The 17,887-nt window shown below is 36.8% G+C and overlaps 1 long non-coding RNA gene and 1 pseudogene across 3 annotated transcripts in view; one reads left to right on the forward strand and one right to left on the reverse strand.

Annotated features, from left to right (window-relative positions):
- Nucleotides 1-17,887, forward strand: part of LOC131514487 (uncharacterized) — a 268,581-nt gene that overhangs the window by 26,692 nt on the left and 224,002 nt on the right. The gene's annotated exons all lie outside the window — the stretch shown is intronic.
- Nucleotides 9,147-9,223, reverse strand: LOC131515645 (U2 spliceosomal RNA; annotated as a pseudogene).

Consider the following 17,887-nt stretch of genomic DNA (forward strand, 5'->3'; position numbering starts at 1 on the left):
GATTCAAAGAGGCATTTGCTCACCAATATTTACAGCAGCACTATCGACAACAGTAGCCAAAGTATGGAAAGAGCCCAAATGTCCATTAACTGATGAATGGATAAAGAAGATGTGGCATGTATATATATACATACATGTGTATATACATGTGAGCATGTACACACACACACACACACAAATACTATTTGACTATCAAAATGAATGAAATCTTGCCATTTGCAACAACATGAAAGGAACTGGAAGGTATATGCTAAGTGAAGTAAGTCAGTCAGAGAAAGACAAATACCATATTATTTCACTCATATGTGGAATTTAAAAAAATGAAACAGGTGAACATAGGGGAAGGGAAGGAAAAATAAAATAAAATCAAAGAGGGAAACAAACCGTAAGAGACTCTCAAATACAGAGAACAAAGTTAGGGTTGCTGGAGGGGTGTTTGGTGGGGGAATGAGCTAAATAGGTAATGGATACTAAAGTGAGCACTTGCTGGGAGGAGCACTGGGTGTTATATGTAAGTGATGAATCCCTAAATTCTATTCCTGAAATTATTATACTCTATGTTCATTAACTTGAACTTAAATTTAAAAAATTTACAAAAAAGAAAAAAAATATATAAATTTGACCAATGTGGATTTATTAGCATGTGAGAGAGAAAGCCAAATTGTGGTGGATTAACAATAGAATCACTTACCTCTGTGATATACTTTGTGTATAGGCACAGATGGAAGGGAAAATAGTACAAACCCACATCTTGACAAACTGCTCTTCCATCTTACTCTCAGTGGTGTTTTCTTTGGATTTCTAACAACAAAAGCTCATCAAAGGCCCTGAACTTGCCAAAGTGGACATGGCTCATGATTAGAATGGGCTGGGCGCCTGGGTGGCTCAGTCAGTTGAGCGGCTGACTTCGCTCAGGTCATGATCTCTCGGTCTGTGAGTTCAAGCCCCGCGTCGGGCTCTGTGCTGACAGCTCAGAGCCTGGAGCCTGTTTCAGATTCTGTGTCTCCCTCTCTCTGACCCTCACCCGTTCATGCTCTGTCTCTCTCTGTCTCAAAAATAAATAAACGTTAAAAAATTAAAAAAAAAAAAAAAAAAAGGGGAAGGCACTGCCTCCTGCCCATATAAATATGTTTGCTCTCCAGCTCGAGAGGTTGATGACAGAGGCTTATTCATCCTTGTAATTGCTCAGCCTACTCTGTCTCTAAGGTGTTAATGACTAGACTAGTCAAACAGTGGTATTTTTAAACCTTATACTCTTTTGCAGTATCTTCAAGAGGACTCTAAATATTAAAGTAAATAGTTTGGTTTTTTTTCTGTAATCATTTAGTCATCCAGGAATCATTATAGAGCACAATGTGCTAAGAATTGTATTGGGGATAATGTAAGACATATTACAGATAATGTAAGATTACTATAATACTAATGGTTAACATTCTAGTGCCTTGTATGTGACAGGAACTGGTTTAAATACTTTATATATCAACATATTTCAAAATCTGATGAGAAATGAGACATTAGTATGATGTTAGTATTATTGCCCTATTTTATAGAAAAGGGAACTAAGCACAAAGATAAGGAAAAGTCACATGGCTAGGAAGTATGAAATGTGAGGCCTATTCTCTGAACCAATATGCCGTACATTTTTTTTCAGCATCTGCAGGAAAACACCTCTAACACTTATTTGGGGAAGAAGCATACAAATAAGCATTATTTCTAGTGATACAACAAAAATCAAATTTTGACTTTAAGAGAATCTCATAATACTGAAAATCCTATCTACTGTTAATTTTCTTATTTACTGATACTCACCTGGTGTTAGGCAATGTTGTAGAAACTGAATTTTCAAAAATGGACAAAAGCGCCTGTCCTCATGTTCAAGTGAACTGTATCTTTCAGTTTCATGTAATAATCAATACTATCACCATAGTCCCAGAGATGATTGAGATGAAGCCAGCTTTCCCCTAACTGCATATGAGAGAACAGCATAGACTCATTAGAAGAAGAATTACATTTTATGGTAGAAACTACCACTACCCACTGCTGAAATCATCTTTTTGGGAGAAACTGTACTATACTGAATCATGGGTGAAAAATATCACAGAAACAGGGTGGGGGGAGGAAAGGAGAGGAAAAGGGAAAAAAAGAAAAGGAAAAGAGAGGAGAGAAGAAGGGAAGAAAGGGAGAAAAATCATATATGGAGAATGTTTTTTTTGCAGTTCACTGACCTTTCAAGCATCTAAACCAATAACCCATAGAGGCAAATCCAAATTCATAGAGGCACTATCTTCATAATATTGAACAGCTCATTAGATATTTCTGGGTCTGTTTCCTGAGGATTGTATTAGCTGACATTTAAGGTAATTTTCAGTCCACTTACTGTGACCCTCAGTAACAAATATAAGGAGTTAAGAGGAAGCCATAGAGCTCTTCATGTTCCACTTCCTACCCACTTACAGGAAGGAATCTAGAGAAATTTCAAAACCTCAAGTAATCAGAATAAGATAGCTCATTCTGGACCTCTACAACAGTGAAAAATGAATCCTCAGAGCTCTGGGACCTTCTCTCTTTCACCCCTGTGATAGCCCCTTCCCATCAGAATTTATCATTAAAACTCATTTGCCTTTTATCCCAAAATAAAACTTGTCCCTCATCTCCAGGCATAGTTGCCTGATAAAATATAGCAAACTTGGTGGAATTTGAGTGGATGTCGTGTATTTTTACTTGCTGAGTCTGACAACATAGCCAAGGTCTCTCAGTGCCTTAGGAGAAAAGGCACCATACCCAGGAAGACTTCCCTGATCACCCAGGCTACGTTGAATTGCCATTTCACCTCCCTCAGTAGTCCCTCATGAGTCCCTCCCTCATGTTAATTTTCTCCATAGTATTGATAATCATCTGGAATGTGATACATTTTATCTGATTGCATTTTGGGTTTTTTTCTCTGTTCTCCCCTCCTCCCATGAAGATGAAAATCCTACAAAACTATAGGTATTTATCTACTTTGTTTATGCTATCCAGTGCCTTCAGTAATGCCTCATACAGAAAATATCTGTCAATGAATTTATGAATTTAGTCTCTTCATTTGATGTCAAAAATATTGCCATTATAATAAATATCATAGGTGAATTGAAAATAATAACTAATTATACAAATAGCTGGTATTTACTGAGCATATAATATCTACCAGGCAGAATACTAAATTTATGTGTATGAACTCACTTAATGCTCACAAAAATCCAAGAGGTAGGAACTGTTAATTCCCATGTTACAGCTGAGTGAACTGGTAATAAGAAAACAAACAAACGGTAACTTGTCCCAGGTCTCATAGGATAGCATTTGAGATTCAAACCCATCAACTTGACTGTAGATTCTTGAGTACTTTACCTGAGTCCTTTCCTTGAAAAGAATGCTTTTACTTAGGGACACTAAAAATGCTAAAAAACAAAACAAAACAAAACAATGAGTTAAATGGTTGCATAAACTATTAAATGGTTTTGAATGAATAAATTACTGCCCCAGGCCAAAGAATTTTATTTAATGGATTCCTATATGTGAAGTAAAACCTGGCTATGGACAAATTAAGACAATTTTATATAACAGAAAAGCCATGTTAATAGAGCATTTGGTTAGAGAGGAAGATGAGGGAGAAAGGTCATAGCTGCTCATCTTTTTTTCCTCAATTTGAAACTGAGAATCTTGGCTCCAGCGGGCAGTAACATATAACTGGCCAAGATACCACATATATATTTAGGATGTTTCTTAGGACTTCATAAAGACAGTGAAGAGATTTGTAGGTGATCATTGAAACCACTCTACATTCTAGAATGAAAAGTATTTTCACTTTACTAACAATTAATTTGAACACAAATATATGCAATTCTGGGTAGGATCTGATTTAAATTTCTAGTTTCTCCTCACCAAGGAACAGACTATCCTCCATACCACGGACACAAAGGGAATCCCCTCTATCTTACCCATTCAGAAAGCCCTTTTCTTCCCCCCTTGTGTGTTGACTGTTTTTAACTCACACTGCTCTGTGCTGGGTTCCTTTTGTATCAAGATACCGTCATTTTCACATTATTCTCAATCTCTACTAAAATTTTCCAAGTTTATGCTAAGGACTTCCTATTACTTGGTTTGAACACCAGTATGCTATACCAGTACCAGGACCCCAGTAACAACTCATGCAAAGCAGTAACCTAGTGTTGTTATTGGTTAACTACTATTTGCTCTTTTATGGACAATGCTTTGCTTGGTCTTCTTCAAAAAATCTAACCCAGAGATCAGCAATCTATAGCCAGAAGGAAAAATCCAGCCAACAGCCTGTTTTTGTATAGTTCTAGTACCTATGAGTAATTTTTACAGAAAAGCATTTGCAATCAATTGGATGATAAGGAACAATAAAGTTGAACCTCAATTAAGTAAAATGTTATAGTGAAATAAAAATCCATTCATGGATAGGCTTGTATTACAAAAAAATTGTACTCAGTTATTATTATAGTTTAAATGTCATCAATAAAAATTGTGGAAATATTTTTTCTATATGATATGTAAGTACCTACTTCTTGTACTCAATTTGGCCTCTTAGCCCGCAAAGCCTCAAATATTCACTATCAGGTTTTTTACAGAAAAAGTATACTGATCCCTGATATAATGTTTAGGCAGTAGGATTCAACAAAGGCCAATTGGTAATTTTTTTTTTTTTTTTTAAAGAGAGTAATACTCTTCCACCAATTCTAACTTTACTTATATTTAATTTAAATACACCATTTTTGTGGTGTCACTTTTAAAATTCATATTTATTTGCCACACACAGTGTTGGTTTTTTATGGAAAGGGGAGTATTGTTGTTACTATTTTTCATGTTCAAAGGATGCTCACATTTCTAGCCTGTCATGTCTGTTCTGTTGTCACAATTGACTATTATTAAAGCGTTCCTTCAGGCACCTTGATTTTGGTGGATGCCAAATTATGTGCAGTGCAGTATTAAAAGATAATTTAGATCATCTAAATATATACCCCTATAAATCTAGAAAGGCTTGTTTGGGGTTATTTCTTGCAATCAACAAAAATGTTAATGATTTTGTTTTCCCAATTAACTACCATCTGTTTCAGAAAAAAAAAAAATTAAAGAGAACTTGCTAAAGAAAACTTGCATAAATATCTATTTATACACTAAGGAATCCCTTTAGTTATCCCAAGAAAAGTATGGAGCATCATTCGTGGAACTATAAAGAAACAGTTGTGATTTGTTCCATAAAACTCTCCCCCTTTTTTTCCTTGGTAGATATTGAATCACAAAGGGGGAAAGCAACACATAGGATTGGCCACATCCCCAAAGCTCTATCTAAAAGCCATCATTAGGAGCACCTGGGTGGCTCAGTCGGTTAAGTGTCCAACTTCGCTCAGGTCATGATCTCACAGTCCGTGGGTTCAAGCCCTGCGTCGGACTCTGTGCTGACAGCTCAGAGCCTGGAGCCTGTTTCCGCTTCTGTGTCTCCCTCTCTCTCTGACCCTCCCCCATTCATGCTCTGTCTCTCTCTGTCTCAAAAATAAACACTTAAAAAAAATAAATAAATAAAAGCCATCATTGGATTTAATCAGGCCAGGATTATGGAGCAAATAAATTCAACATGGACTTGGAGCTGTTTATTCATCACTTACCTAATCCACTCAGCACACCTTTACTGAGAACTAAGCAACTGTTTCTGCTTCAGTGGAAATTATAGTTAGTTTAATCCTATTCTGCCACAGTTAACCCTAAGAGAAACTATAGTTCAGGTAAATATGTTAGCTATTTCACTTTGTTTACCTATATTGCCTTTGCCTTTTTAAAATTACCCCTATTGTTGGGGCGCCTGGGTGGCGCAGTCGGTTAAGCGTCCGACTTCAGCCAGGTCACGATCTCGTGGTCCATGAGTTCGAGGCCCGCGTCAGGCTCTGGGCTGATGGCTCGGAGCCTGGAGCCTGTTTCCGCTTCTGTGTCTCCCTCTCTCTCTGCCCCTCCCCCGTTCATGCTCTGTCTCTCTCTGTCCCAAAAATAAATAAAAAATGTTGAAAAAAAAATTTTTTTAAATAAAAAAAAAAAAAATAAATAAAATTACCCCTATTGTTGCCCCTTGGATACCAAAGATTTGTAGTACAGCCCTGCGATTCCTGCCTTAGCTTCTAAGTCAGAACCTACTCCTCAAGACACCATCACATCCTTCCTTATGGCTCACATCTCCAGGCCATTCCCCATAGTACCCCAAACCAAGACTTCCCTTTTACTGCTGTATTTTACCTCTTTCCCATCTCATTCCTTCAAGATCAGATTGGTTCTAGTCAACTACCACTTTAGAATGTATACTCATTTCTCAGACTTCTGAATGAAAATAATAGCTAACGTTGATCAGTTTTGGCACTTGTTCTGTTCTATACACTTTACCCAAATCAATTCATTTCCCTCTCACTATAACCTTATGAGGTGAGCACTCCTATCATTTTGGATTTTGAAGATGAGGAAACAGGCACAAAAAAATGTAAACAATTTGCCCAAGGCCTTCTGCTGAGAAGTGGAAGGGCCAGTATACAAAGCCAGCTGGACAGGGTGGTAGCTTCTACTCTCTCCATTGCCTCTAACAAATAGGTCACGCATAGATTTTAAGAGGTGATCAGCCAGAGGTAATCTTTCAAGTATGTCCTTACCTCAAACAGAGACTACTCTGAGGAGGGGAATTTTGAACTAAGGATGAGGGTATAGGCAGCCTTGCTTGTGGGGAAAGACACTTAGTAAAAAGACATCCTACACTGGTCAGTGTTGAATCTAGAGGCCTTAAAGGAAAAGTTCCATCCATAAAAGAGGCCCATTTCTTGAAAAATTAGAAATGAATAGCCTTTAAGGCTTTGGTGCCCTGGCTTGGTTTACCTTATTTCTGTGCATAATCCACTGGGACTCACCCAGGTGTTTTGTTTTGTTTTTTGTTTGTTTGTTTGTTTGTTTGTTTGTTTTCCACAGCAGTAACAGGATAATCCAAGACCAGGTTGCAGCCAGGTTGAAGAGCTATCAGGTTCAGCCAGGACTTGTGAGTTACCCACTCTAGTCAGAGGCCAAGTCCTTCAGAGAAATCCATTTGTCACATAAGGAGAAAAAGGCCAGAGCCAGTTGACCAATAATCCAGGGTTTTCTGAGCTACAAAAACCTTCAAGTGTGGGATGTCATGTCAGACTAGGCTACTGAGAAGTAATACATGAATAAAACTGCCAGAATGAGTTTTCGTTTTGACTTTTGTGTATATGCCTGTCCTCCAGAAGCTGTGTTGAATGTGTCAAAGAGGCCTTCACTTATGCACTCATACTAAATAAATGACCATAAATGAATTGTAGAATAGCTTCCACAGCATTTCTAAGCTTTCTGGCATCCCCTTCCCACTCCCTCCCATGGGCTCTGAAACTGACTGGCTTAGATTCCAAAAGAATGGAGACAATGTGACCCCTCCCTTGGTCAAAGGGAGTAGTAGTAGCTTTAGGTGCCCGAAATGACAAAAATCTAAACCCCACAGCAGTGTAACAAGGATAGAGATGGGGTGAATTCAGTTATTATCACCAGATGCCAATCATTCTTGCCAATCTAGCAAGGAGAGTTTTAACTTCAGGGCTAGTGTTTCAGGTTTTGACCTTTTACACATAATTCTTTACTACTTAATACTCTTGCTTTTAACTGATATTTGATGTTTAACTTAGATAAGCTAGGTAGCAAGATACTAGAGTGTTTCACAGAAAGGTTTGCCTGTTTGTGTGTTTTGTTTTTCTCCATATATAAACCAGTCTCTCTATATAAAGCAGTTTAGGAGATTATTTGATATAGATTTTTGAGGACATCAGAGAACCTTCCAGAAATCCAAGATATTCTATGAAAATGTGTCCTATGTCCCACTTAAAAGACAGAGTCTACCACGCTGCCCAAAGCCACATCTTCTACACTCCACTGTAGGATGCAGCTTGACTTTTCTAATGACTGGACTAAGGGCAGATAGGGAGACTGTTGAGGGGGTAATGATTGCTGTGTCAGGCTTACAGGAATTCAAGGAATGTAGAGGACCCATGATTTCAGAGCTCCTGGAAGTCCTTGTTTCTTTCCTTCCCTTTTACCTTCCTTCCTTCCTTCCTCTCACTCTACTCTTACTATTTATTATTGTGGAAAGAGTAAGTAACTTGAAATTTGGGTCAAAAATCCTGGCTTTACCATTTCCTATTTGCTAGGGTCTTTCTCACATGTAAAATTTTAATGATACTCACCTCACAGGCTAATTTTGAGTATTACATACAACATTTGGGAAGTTGAGAATAGCCTGATGCTTAGCAAACCCTCAAAAACTAGGGCCACTAAAGCTTTCATCTGTTCAGATAATGCTGGAAACCCCTTTAATTTTGAAGAGGCCTTTTGATTAGAGATAAAAAGTGATAAAAATCAAGTCAATATGTTAATAGAGTCTATTAGAGATTTTGATGAGAGTGGAGCAAAGCTCAACTGGTGTTTAGAGATTTCTAACAGGAAGGCCTTTGGGTGGTGAATCTCACTTTATGCTTTAAATTTGACCAGATTTCTTCAGAAAACTCAGTTGTAATGGGAAGAGATTTCAAGCAGTTAGGTTAGCTCTAGCTAAAGAAATAATCAAACTAGGGTTTTCTCCTTTGTTTTTCCATCTACTTTTTAAAGAGATTGTAAGGATTACATATTAATGTAGCATTTTAAAGTATGTTATTATTTTTTAAAGATTTATGTAATCTCATTAATAAACAATAAATGACCAGAAAAGAAATAAAAGGAATAAAAAATTAAGGTGATAATAGTGCCAGTGTTTATTGAGCTCTTATCCTTGCCAAACCCAGTTCTAAGTGTTTTCCATGTGTGAATCCATTCCATTGCACAACTTTATGATGTTAGATACCCTTACTGTTTCCATTATACAGGCAAGGAAACTGACTAGACCAAGGTCATAAAGCTAATATTGGCTGCAGAGCATACACTCTTATGGCCACATACATACCTAGTCTTCAGTTCCAAGTTACTGACTAATCAAGCAGATGGAATAGTTATTCCAGGAGTATTTTATCCAACTTAAAAGTCATAAGACCTTAGATTTAGGTCTGTACTGCATAATGTGAAAGGGGAGCTGGTAATTGTCTTGTTTATTCATAATCATATACTACACTTGATCTTAGCCAAAAGGCCGAGAAGCAATTATTCATAATCATATAATGTTAGAGCTCAAAAATATAGGGAACATCTAGCCAACTCCCTGATTTTACTCATAGAGAAATTAAGACTCTTGACTCCAGTTATATAGTTAATTAGTAGCAGATCCGGTAGTAAAATTTGGGCTTCCTAACTTTCTATTTTCCAGTTCACGCTCTTCTGCTCTATTCTATTGTATTATTATTTTTTTTTAAGTTTTTAAATTTATTTTTGAGAGAGAGAGAGAGAGTGAGAGAGCAAGTGTGAGGGAGGGGCAGGGAGAGAGAGAGAGAATCTCAAACAGGCTCAGCACTGTCAGTGCAAAGCCTGACTCAGGGCTCAAACTCATGAACCATGAGATAGGTCCCTGACACAGGGCTCAAACTCAAGAACTGTGAGATCATGACCTGAACTGAAATCAAGAGCTAGATGCTTAACCAACTGAACCACCCAGGCATCCCTGTATTTTTGTATACTTTTACCAACATTTCCCTATTCCTCCAACCTTGCCCCCAGCAACTGGCTACCACTTTTCTATCTCTGTTAATATGAGTTTGATTTTTTTTTTTTTTTTTTTTTAGATTCCACACATAAGTGATATACAATATTTGTATTGTCTTTCTCTGTCTGGCTTACTTCATTAGGATAATGCCCTCAAGGTCCATCCATGTTGTTATAAATGGCAGGATTTCCTTCTTTCTCATGGCTGAATAATACTTTAATGTGTCTGTGTGTGTGTGTGTATTTGTGTATATATATATATGTATGTATGTATACATATATATATGTATATATACATATATATATGTATACATACATACATATATATATATACATACATATATCTCACATCTTCTTTACCCATTTACTTATTGATGGACACTTAGGTTGTTTGTATATATTAGCTACTGTGAATAATGCTGCAGCAAAGATGGGAATGCAGATATCTCTTCAAGATAGTGATTTGGAAAAAGAAATATAGTGATTTCATTTCCTTTGAATATATACCCAGAAGTGGGATTGTAGGACCATGTGGTAGTTCTATTTTTAATTTTTTGAAGAACCTCTGTACTCTTTTCCATAGTAGCTGCATAGTAGCTGTTAAATTTATCCTAGATATTTTCTCCTTTTAGATGCAATTGTAAATGAGATTGTTTTCTTAATTTCTCTTTTTGATGAGTCCTTATTTGTGTATAGAAAAGCAACAGATTTTTATATATTGATGTTTTACCCTGAAATGTTACTAAATTTGTGTATTAGTTCTAAAAGTTTTTTGATGGAGCCTTGGGATTTTCTGTATATGTTATGTGCAAATAGAGACACTTTTACTTCCTCCTTTCCAGTTTGGATGCCTTTTATGTATGTTTCACGCAGATTTGCTCAGGATAGGTTTTCCAGTACTATGTTGAATAAAGGTAGTGAGAGTGGGCATTCTTGTATTGTTCCTGATCTAGAGGAAAAGCTTTTAGGTTTTCACCATTGAGTATGATGTTAGCTGTGAGCTTGTCATATATGGCTTTTATTATGTTGACATGTGTTCCCTCTATACCCAGTTTGTTGGTATTCTACAGCATTCTTGTAATAACAACACTGAAGACTCACTATGTGTTAAGTCATTGATTTATATTTTGCTATTTAATCATCCCAAAATCTTATTAGATATTTTCACATTTGTTTTATAGGTGAGGACTTATATGGTCTATGTATGTATGATCCAAAGCTCATACTATTAACATTTACTTTAATAGGATAATCTTTTATAAGTCAGATTTATTACTTAATTTAAATAAATTGAGACCTAAAAGATTCCAGTTTAGTTTTTTTCCAGGTTATTTGATGTAGCTCTGTCTTCAAGTCACTGAGTAGTAGTCCATCTCTCCGTAAGACTAAATTGAGAACATTAGTAACTTATGCTACCTGTTGTTCTTTCTTGTTTACATAAGAGAATGAAGCAGAAGGTTCCACAGGCTAAAGCGCTTTTCTTCTAAGTGAAAATCCTTTTGTAAGTGAAAATCCTTTTGAAAGGTATTAGAAGCTATTTTTAGTTTCATGATTCATTCTAAGAGCCTTTGTTATTTAGACAGCAAATGTTAGGAGCAGAGCTGAATGTCTTCAGTGTGTGCAATAAAGTCCAGCTGGTATCTGTGTGCTTTTCAAACACATGAATCTGACCACCATTCTGGAGGAAGTGGGAAATTTTTCATTGTATTCTGGTTGCTGCATAAACAGGATAAAATGACAGCCAAAATTAGGAAGCAGTACAGAATCCTGATAATTTTTGCAAATAATGCAGGTTTATCTGTTTCCGCTTTTGCTTTTGTACATTATTGTTCTTCTTCTTTTGTATTTTCTCCACTCCAACTGCCCAGTTCAATTAACTGGTCATCAAATGATCTATTAGTGAGGCATATCAAAAGGTGCCATTATCCAAGGGAACCTAGTGGATTTACATACTGATACTTACTGATACTAAATACAAATTAAAATTAAATATTGTTCATTAACAAATAATTAAATCAATTATAAATGAAAATAATAGTTTGTATTAATAAATTAATATCAAAGTGCAAATCATCTGGGCAACTGAAACTCTAAATAAGAGGTGCAAAAGGAACAATATAAGCTGAACATTTAAACTAACTGCATTGACAATTCCTATTCAAATTTAAAGAAAAAAACCACACACACACAAATCAACATTCACTTATTTCCAAAACTCCATATTTAGTAGGAGCCCTCAGGACCAATTACATGAGTTTGACATGTGTCAAATGTTGATCTAATCTTCATGATATTTTATACTTTGGGTATAGCTTCACCATACCACAGAACCATCTAAAAAGCAAATATAAATTAATCACATTAAATTATATCTTATAAAATAATTTTATGCTCATTACAAATCATCCATTATCCTTAAGCCAAAACTTATCACACATCTTCACATCCACGTTGTATAAATTATTAATTGATGTTCAAAGGGCTTAGCTTAAATGAAGAAAAATTTAAGTACATTTGGAAAGGAAAGACTTTTTGCTAGTCAGTTTTGAACATGTACGTTTTAGAAATTAGGAACATACTTCTAATAACTGTAATAAACTAAACAACAAAAAACTAGAAGTAAATATTCTGTGTTGTGTGATTCAACTCTGTGACTACCAGACTGGATTTGTGATTGTTTCCTTAGTATGTGGACAACTTTTTTAAGGCTTAAGTGACAGTTCATATTTTAAATTACATTTTCCCTTTATAATGGCTATTTGATTACCTTTAAGATTTGAAGGTCTCTATAGAAGAATTCTAATCTATTTCAAGCCCAGCACTTTATTTAAACCTCAGGAATGGCTCTTTAAATCAGAAGGAGATTTCATAACTCCAACAGTCTATGCTGGTAACAAGTTGTAGAAGATTGTATTTTGCAAGAAGGCTGCAACAGTAGCCTCCCTCCCACACATTCTACTATAGTGTGGCCCTCCTCTTGAATCTCTGCTGGTTTATGATTACCTGATAAATAGTAGAATGCAGCAAAAGTAATGAATGTGATTTCCAAAGCTAAGTCAAAAGAGCTAATGTAACTTGTGGCTTACACACCGGAAAGCTTGCTTTTGGAGCCTTCAGTTGCCATACAGAAATTTCAACTATCCTGAGACACCATACTGGGCGGTAGCCCTAGCAACATGAAGAGACCACATGTAGGCACTCCAGTCAATTGCCCAGCTGAGATGCCAGTTAATAGCCAGCATCAACCACCATATACATATGTGAAGAACATCTTGAGATCAATGATATCCAGTAGGAATATAATATGAACTACATATATAATTTAAAATGTTCTATTAGCCACATTTAAAAACTTAAAAAGAAACAAGTGTAATTAATGTTGTTAATATATTTTATTTCACCCACTATATCCAAATATTATTTCAATATATAATCAATATACAAGTTATTAATGATAGTTTAAATTCTTTTTTTCATAATAAGTCTTTGAAAGTGTGTGTGTGTGTGTGTCTGTCTGTCTCACTTAGAGCACAACTCAGTAAGGTTAGATATATTTCATGTGCTCAGTAGCCATCTGTGATCACTGCCTACTGTATTGGACAACACAGTGCTAGATGATTCCAGACTCCTGTCATCATGTTTCTCTGACCTTCTGTCAGCCATGGAGTCTTCCCACCTGAGCGCTATGTAATGTAGGGGCCTCTCCATAGCCTAACTGGCAAGATGCATATTTTGAGCTGCTAAGTTTGGGGCAATATGGTGAGCACTGAGAGTGGAACATAGGTACCACTAAAAAATGTAGGTTATGAGAACAGATGTGTTTTTGCCTCTACTTAAGCTTATTTTAGAGAAAGGTTAAACCATGGAATCTTAGAAGCCCCAAGAAAAGCCATTAATGAGCATTGATTCCAACCTCTTGCCCAATGCCAAAATCATGATAAGATGATCCACACCAAAAAGTCTGTTCATCTTTCCTTGGTTATTTACAAGCTCTACCTCACACAAAAAAAATGTACTGGATTTTTCAGCAAGTTTGATTTTTTTGAAGATTTTCTTTATATTAGATAAAAGTTACCTTGCTAATTCCTCTGCAGCAGTTCTATTCTGGCCTCTGAGGCTGCATATCTCATCTTGCTGATGTAACAGCTGTTCAGAGCTTTGAATATACAGAGAGTGATTATACTTTCCCTACTCCTGTCACTCCATCCTCTACACCACCACCAATATTCCTTTTTCGAGGCTGAACATTCCAAATTCCTTCAGTTGTTCCTTTAAACAGAACTTTACTATAACTTTACTACAACAAACTTTACTGTAACAAATTCCTGGCAACTCTACTTTACGACTCTTCATAAATCCCAAACCTTACAATATATTACTCAGAATAGAATATATGCTTCAGATATGGCCTGACCAATACACAGTTCAAGAAGACTGTACTACGTGATGTATTTTCATGAAGGTAAATTATAATTGTTATTCTCAAAAGGTATTTTAATGAAGACAATGTTCTCTCCATCTGAACACACTTAATCCCTTAGCTGCATGCAGCACCTTAATATATCTTAGGAGGATCCCAGGACTTAGAAGAAATCTAAATGTGAAATCTATATAAATATAAGGTCCTTTTATTATTAAGTTAATATCAACCTAAGTATAGGCCTTGATGCTTATTTCCATTACACTTTATCTTCCTGGTTTTGGCTCACCATCACAGCTCATGGAGAACTTTCCTTAAAATGTTACTCAGTCTGGTGGACTGATTCAATAAACATATACTAAGCATATATTTTGTGTAAGACCTAGCATTATTGGTTCTCCCCAATGCCTTAGAATGTCTGTAAAACTTTAAAAGTCTTTAGGTCGTCCATCAGTTGCTCATAGATATGTCAGAGTTTTTTAATCAAAGAGAGTGATTTGATTCCAGCCTCAAGATGCTGTTCTTTATACCTCTTGATCCAGAACCTTGGGACAGGCTGCCCAGAACAGTGATGGCAGCAGTAGTAGCACCAGTAGACCTAACTTCACTTTCCGGGCTGGTATAAGGCCACTTGCTCTGTTCCAAAGCTCCTGAAGTCAAAGCAAGCTGGGGCGCCTGGGTGGCGCAGTCGGTTAAGCGTTCGACTTCAGCCAGGTCACGATCTCGCGGTCCCTGAGTTCGAGCCCCGCGTCAGGCTCTGGGCTGATGGCTCGGAGCCTGGAGCCTGTTTCCGATTCTGTGTCTCCCTCTCTCTCTGCCCCTCCCCCGTTCATGCTCTGTCTCTCTCTGTCCCAAAAATAAATGAAACGGAGTCCTGGGGTGGCGACTGAGCTAATACCAAAATAATTGATTTTTAAAAAAAAAAAGCAAGCTAAACACGTGGCAGAATAGAAGAGCCTTTTTAATTAGTAGAGATACCAGATCAAATGACTCTGGGGGCACCTGGGTGGCTCAGTCAGTTAAGCATCCGACTTTGGCTCAGGTCATGATCTCATGGTTTGTGGTTTCAAGCCCCACGCTGGGCTCTGTGCTGACAGCTTAGAGCCTATAGCCTGTTTCGGATTCTTTGTCTCCCTCTCTCTCTGCCCCTACCCTGTTCATGCTTTGTCTCTCTGTCTCTCCCTCCCTCTCTCTCTCTCCCTCCCTCTCTCTCTCTCCCTCAAAAATAAGTAAACATTAAAAGAAAAATTGGAAAAAAGAAAAAAAAAAAACCTCTCGGACTCAGACTGGTGCAGGGCCATAGGCAGTTAGGGGTCAGGAACTTATAGAGGGAGCTCCATTTCTTTGCAAAGCCTCTAGTGACACCAGACAGAGGAACAAGCTGCAACATTTGGGCTTATCATACCAGTACACAATATACTCCACTGAAAGAAACCCAAGAGAGAAGCACATTTTTCATGCTCTTTTACTTCATTTTTTTTTCTGTCTCCTATAATGACATCTATATAAAGTATACCAACCTTAACTCTAAATTCACTGAAAACAATGTGGCATAAAATAGCAAGTTACTTTTCAGATTATGGTATGGCAAAGATATATTACTGATTTCTTCTCACCATCTCATGAACATTTGGAGGGACCTTAGGTATCAGCTAGTAGTACACACTAATTTACAGGAGAGGATTGAGCTGGAGTGGGTTACTTAAGATTCACAGCAAACTAGCAACAGCACAGACTACAATTTTCTATCTAATGAATTTCCTCTGTGCCCTACTGATTAACCAATTAAGGAGTTAAGCAGCTGAGAAGATCACATACACACATATATGCATACACACATTAAGTTGGGAGTGTGAGAGGAACTGGGACTGACACTTCTAATCTGATTCATGGTTGTTTCCCTTCATAAATGGGAACTGGATGGACCAGTTTTCTATTTCTGTTTTTGTTTTTTTTGTTTTTTAAGCTGCAGTGAACTGACATTATTTAATGGATCCACTGTCATATAGCCCCGTCTTCATTTCATGCAGTGTCCCAAAATTCCATCAACATCTATAGAAATATGGGATCTTACATGACTCTGTTCTAAATGTGGGATTTAAAATAGAATTAACAAAGAATAGGAGACAATTATGGAGCATTTTCCAGAAGAGAGGTGATCTTTAAGGGAGTAAGAGTAATGAATTTCTCTAGAGAAAGGAAGATAAAATGTGAAGCAAATATCATCTAAAAATGTAAACCTGGAAACCATTAAGAGGGAGATGACAGACGAATCGTCTTGTCTGTAGTAGGGGGTGGATGTATGGGAAAGTAGTGGAATGGCGTGTGAAAAGGTGGTTTTTGGTACAGTCTTGACACTACCTGGATATGCTAATGTGAGCAGACCACCTTTACTGCTTCTTGCACAGAACAACAAATAATTCCAGAGTGAAAACAATTTGAGTACACTTTATATTTGTAGTATCTTGTGGGACAAGTTTCAAAGAAATGCACACCTCCCAAACATGGTGTTGATTAGGACTAATTAACACCAGCTTTATTGTACCATGAGAGAGCAGAAGTGCTCAGACTTTGCTTTTTCATCTAAATCACTCTGTAAAATCAAAACAAGTATTTAATTTGAATTTCCCTGTCTGGAATTCTAGAGACTGTGCATTTATTAGTATTTCATGGTTTACCAAGTACATTCACAGATTGTTTTATTTGGCTCTCTCACCAACCCTGTGAAGTTAGGCTGCTATTAGTCACATATCACAGATGGAAAAAAACTGAGTCTTGAGAAGTTCAGTGAATTGCCTAAGATTACCCAGTGTGTAAGTCCGTACTGGGACTCAGACCCAGTTCTAAATCCATGTCAAGTTCTCTTTCAACTGAACTATTACAGGGAATAGTATTGGGCACCTCCTTGGGTCAACTGCCTGTGGAACAGTCTTTCTGATAGAAGTAATGTCTGTTAAGGTGGTAGAGATACCCCCTAGCCACTCTGAAGAGTTAAACATTAGACCAGAGCCTTCTCTGAAATTTTAAATTTAAATTTAAAAATTTAAATTAAAAGAATTAATTTTTTTTTTTAATGTTTATTTATTTTTGAGAGAGAGAGAGACACAGAGAGATGGCACACAAGCATTGAAGGGGCAGAGAGAGACAGAGAAACAGAATCTGAAGCAGGCTTCAGGCCCTGAGCTGTCAGCATAGAGCCCAATGCAGGGCTCGAACTCACGAACTGTGAGATCATGACCTGAGCCAGAATCGACACTTAACCGACTGAGCCACCCACGTGCCCCTGAAGGACAGTTTTAAATCTCTCAGAGTGCTTCCATGGAAAGTCTGCCATAAACATTATAGTCAGTGGATCATGTGATTGCCGTTATTATGTATAGGAATTTGGAATTTCTAGGATTCTGTAAGTGTATTGAAACAGAAACTTGAAGCATTGACAGATTTTTAACCTTTACATTTTCTGTAGAAGATGAATTATGTAGGTAACAAAATGTTTGGATTTACTTTTTAATTGTTTTTTCTGCTATAATCTCACCTTTTCATTTAATCTTCAGAAATTTCTCAGTTACCTATAGTTTCATGGTTTTACATTTTCTGAGCCAGAGACATTATTAAAATATTCACTGATATTTTATATTTTAGTGCTTTAGTTTCAGTTTCACTTTTAGTAAATTGACAATATTTTTTAAGGATATATTAGAACCATGTTGTCTGCTATTGTGTCAATGCAATTTCTTTCTTATTTTTATT

The sequence above is a fragment of the Neofelis nebulosa genome, chromosome 6 (genome assembly GCF_028018385.1).
Source record: "Neofelis nebulosa isolate mNeoNeb1 chromosome 6, mNeoNeb1.pri, whole genome shotgun sequence".
NCBI classification, from domain to species: Eukaryota; Metazoa; Chordata; class Mammalia; order Carnivora; family Felidae; genus Neofelis; species Neofelis nebulosa.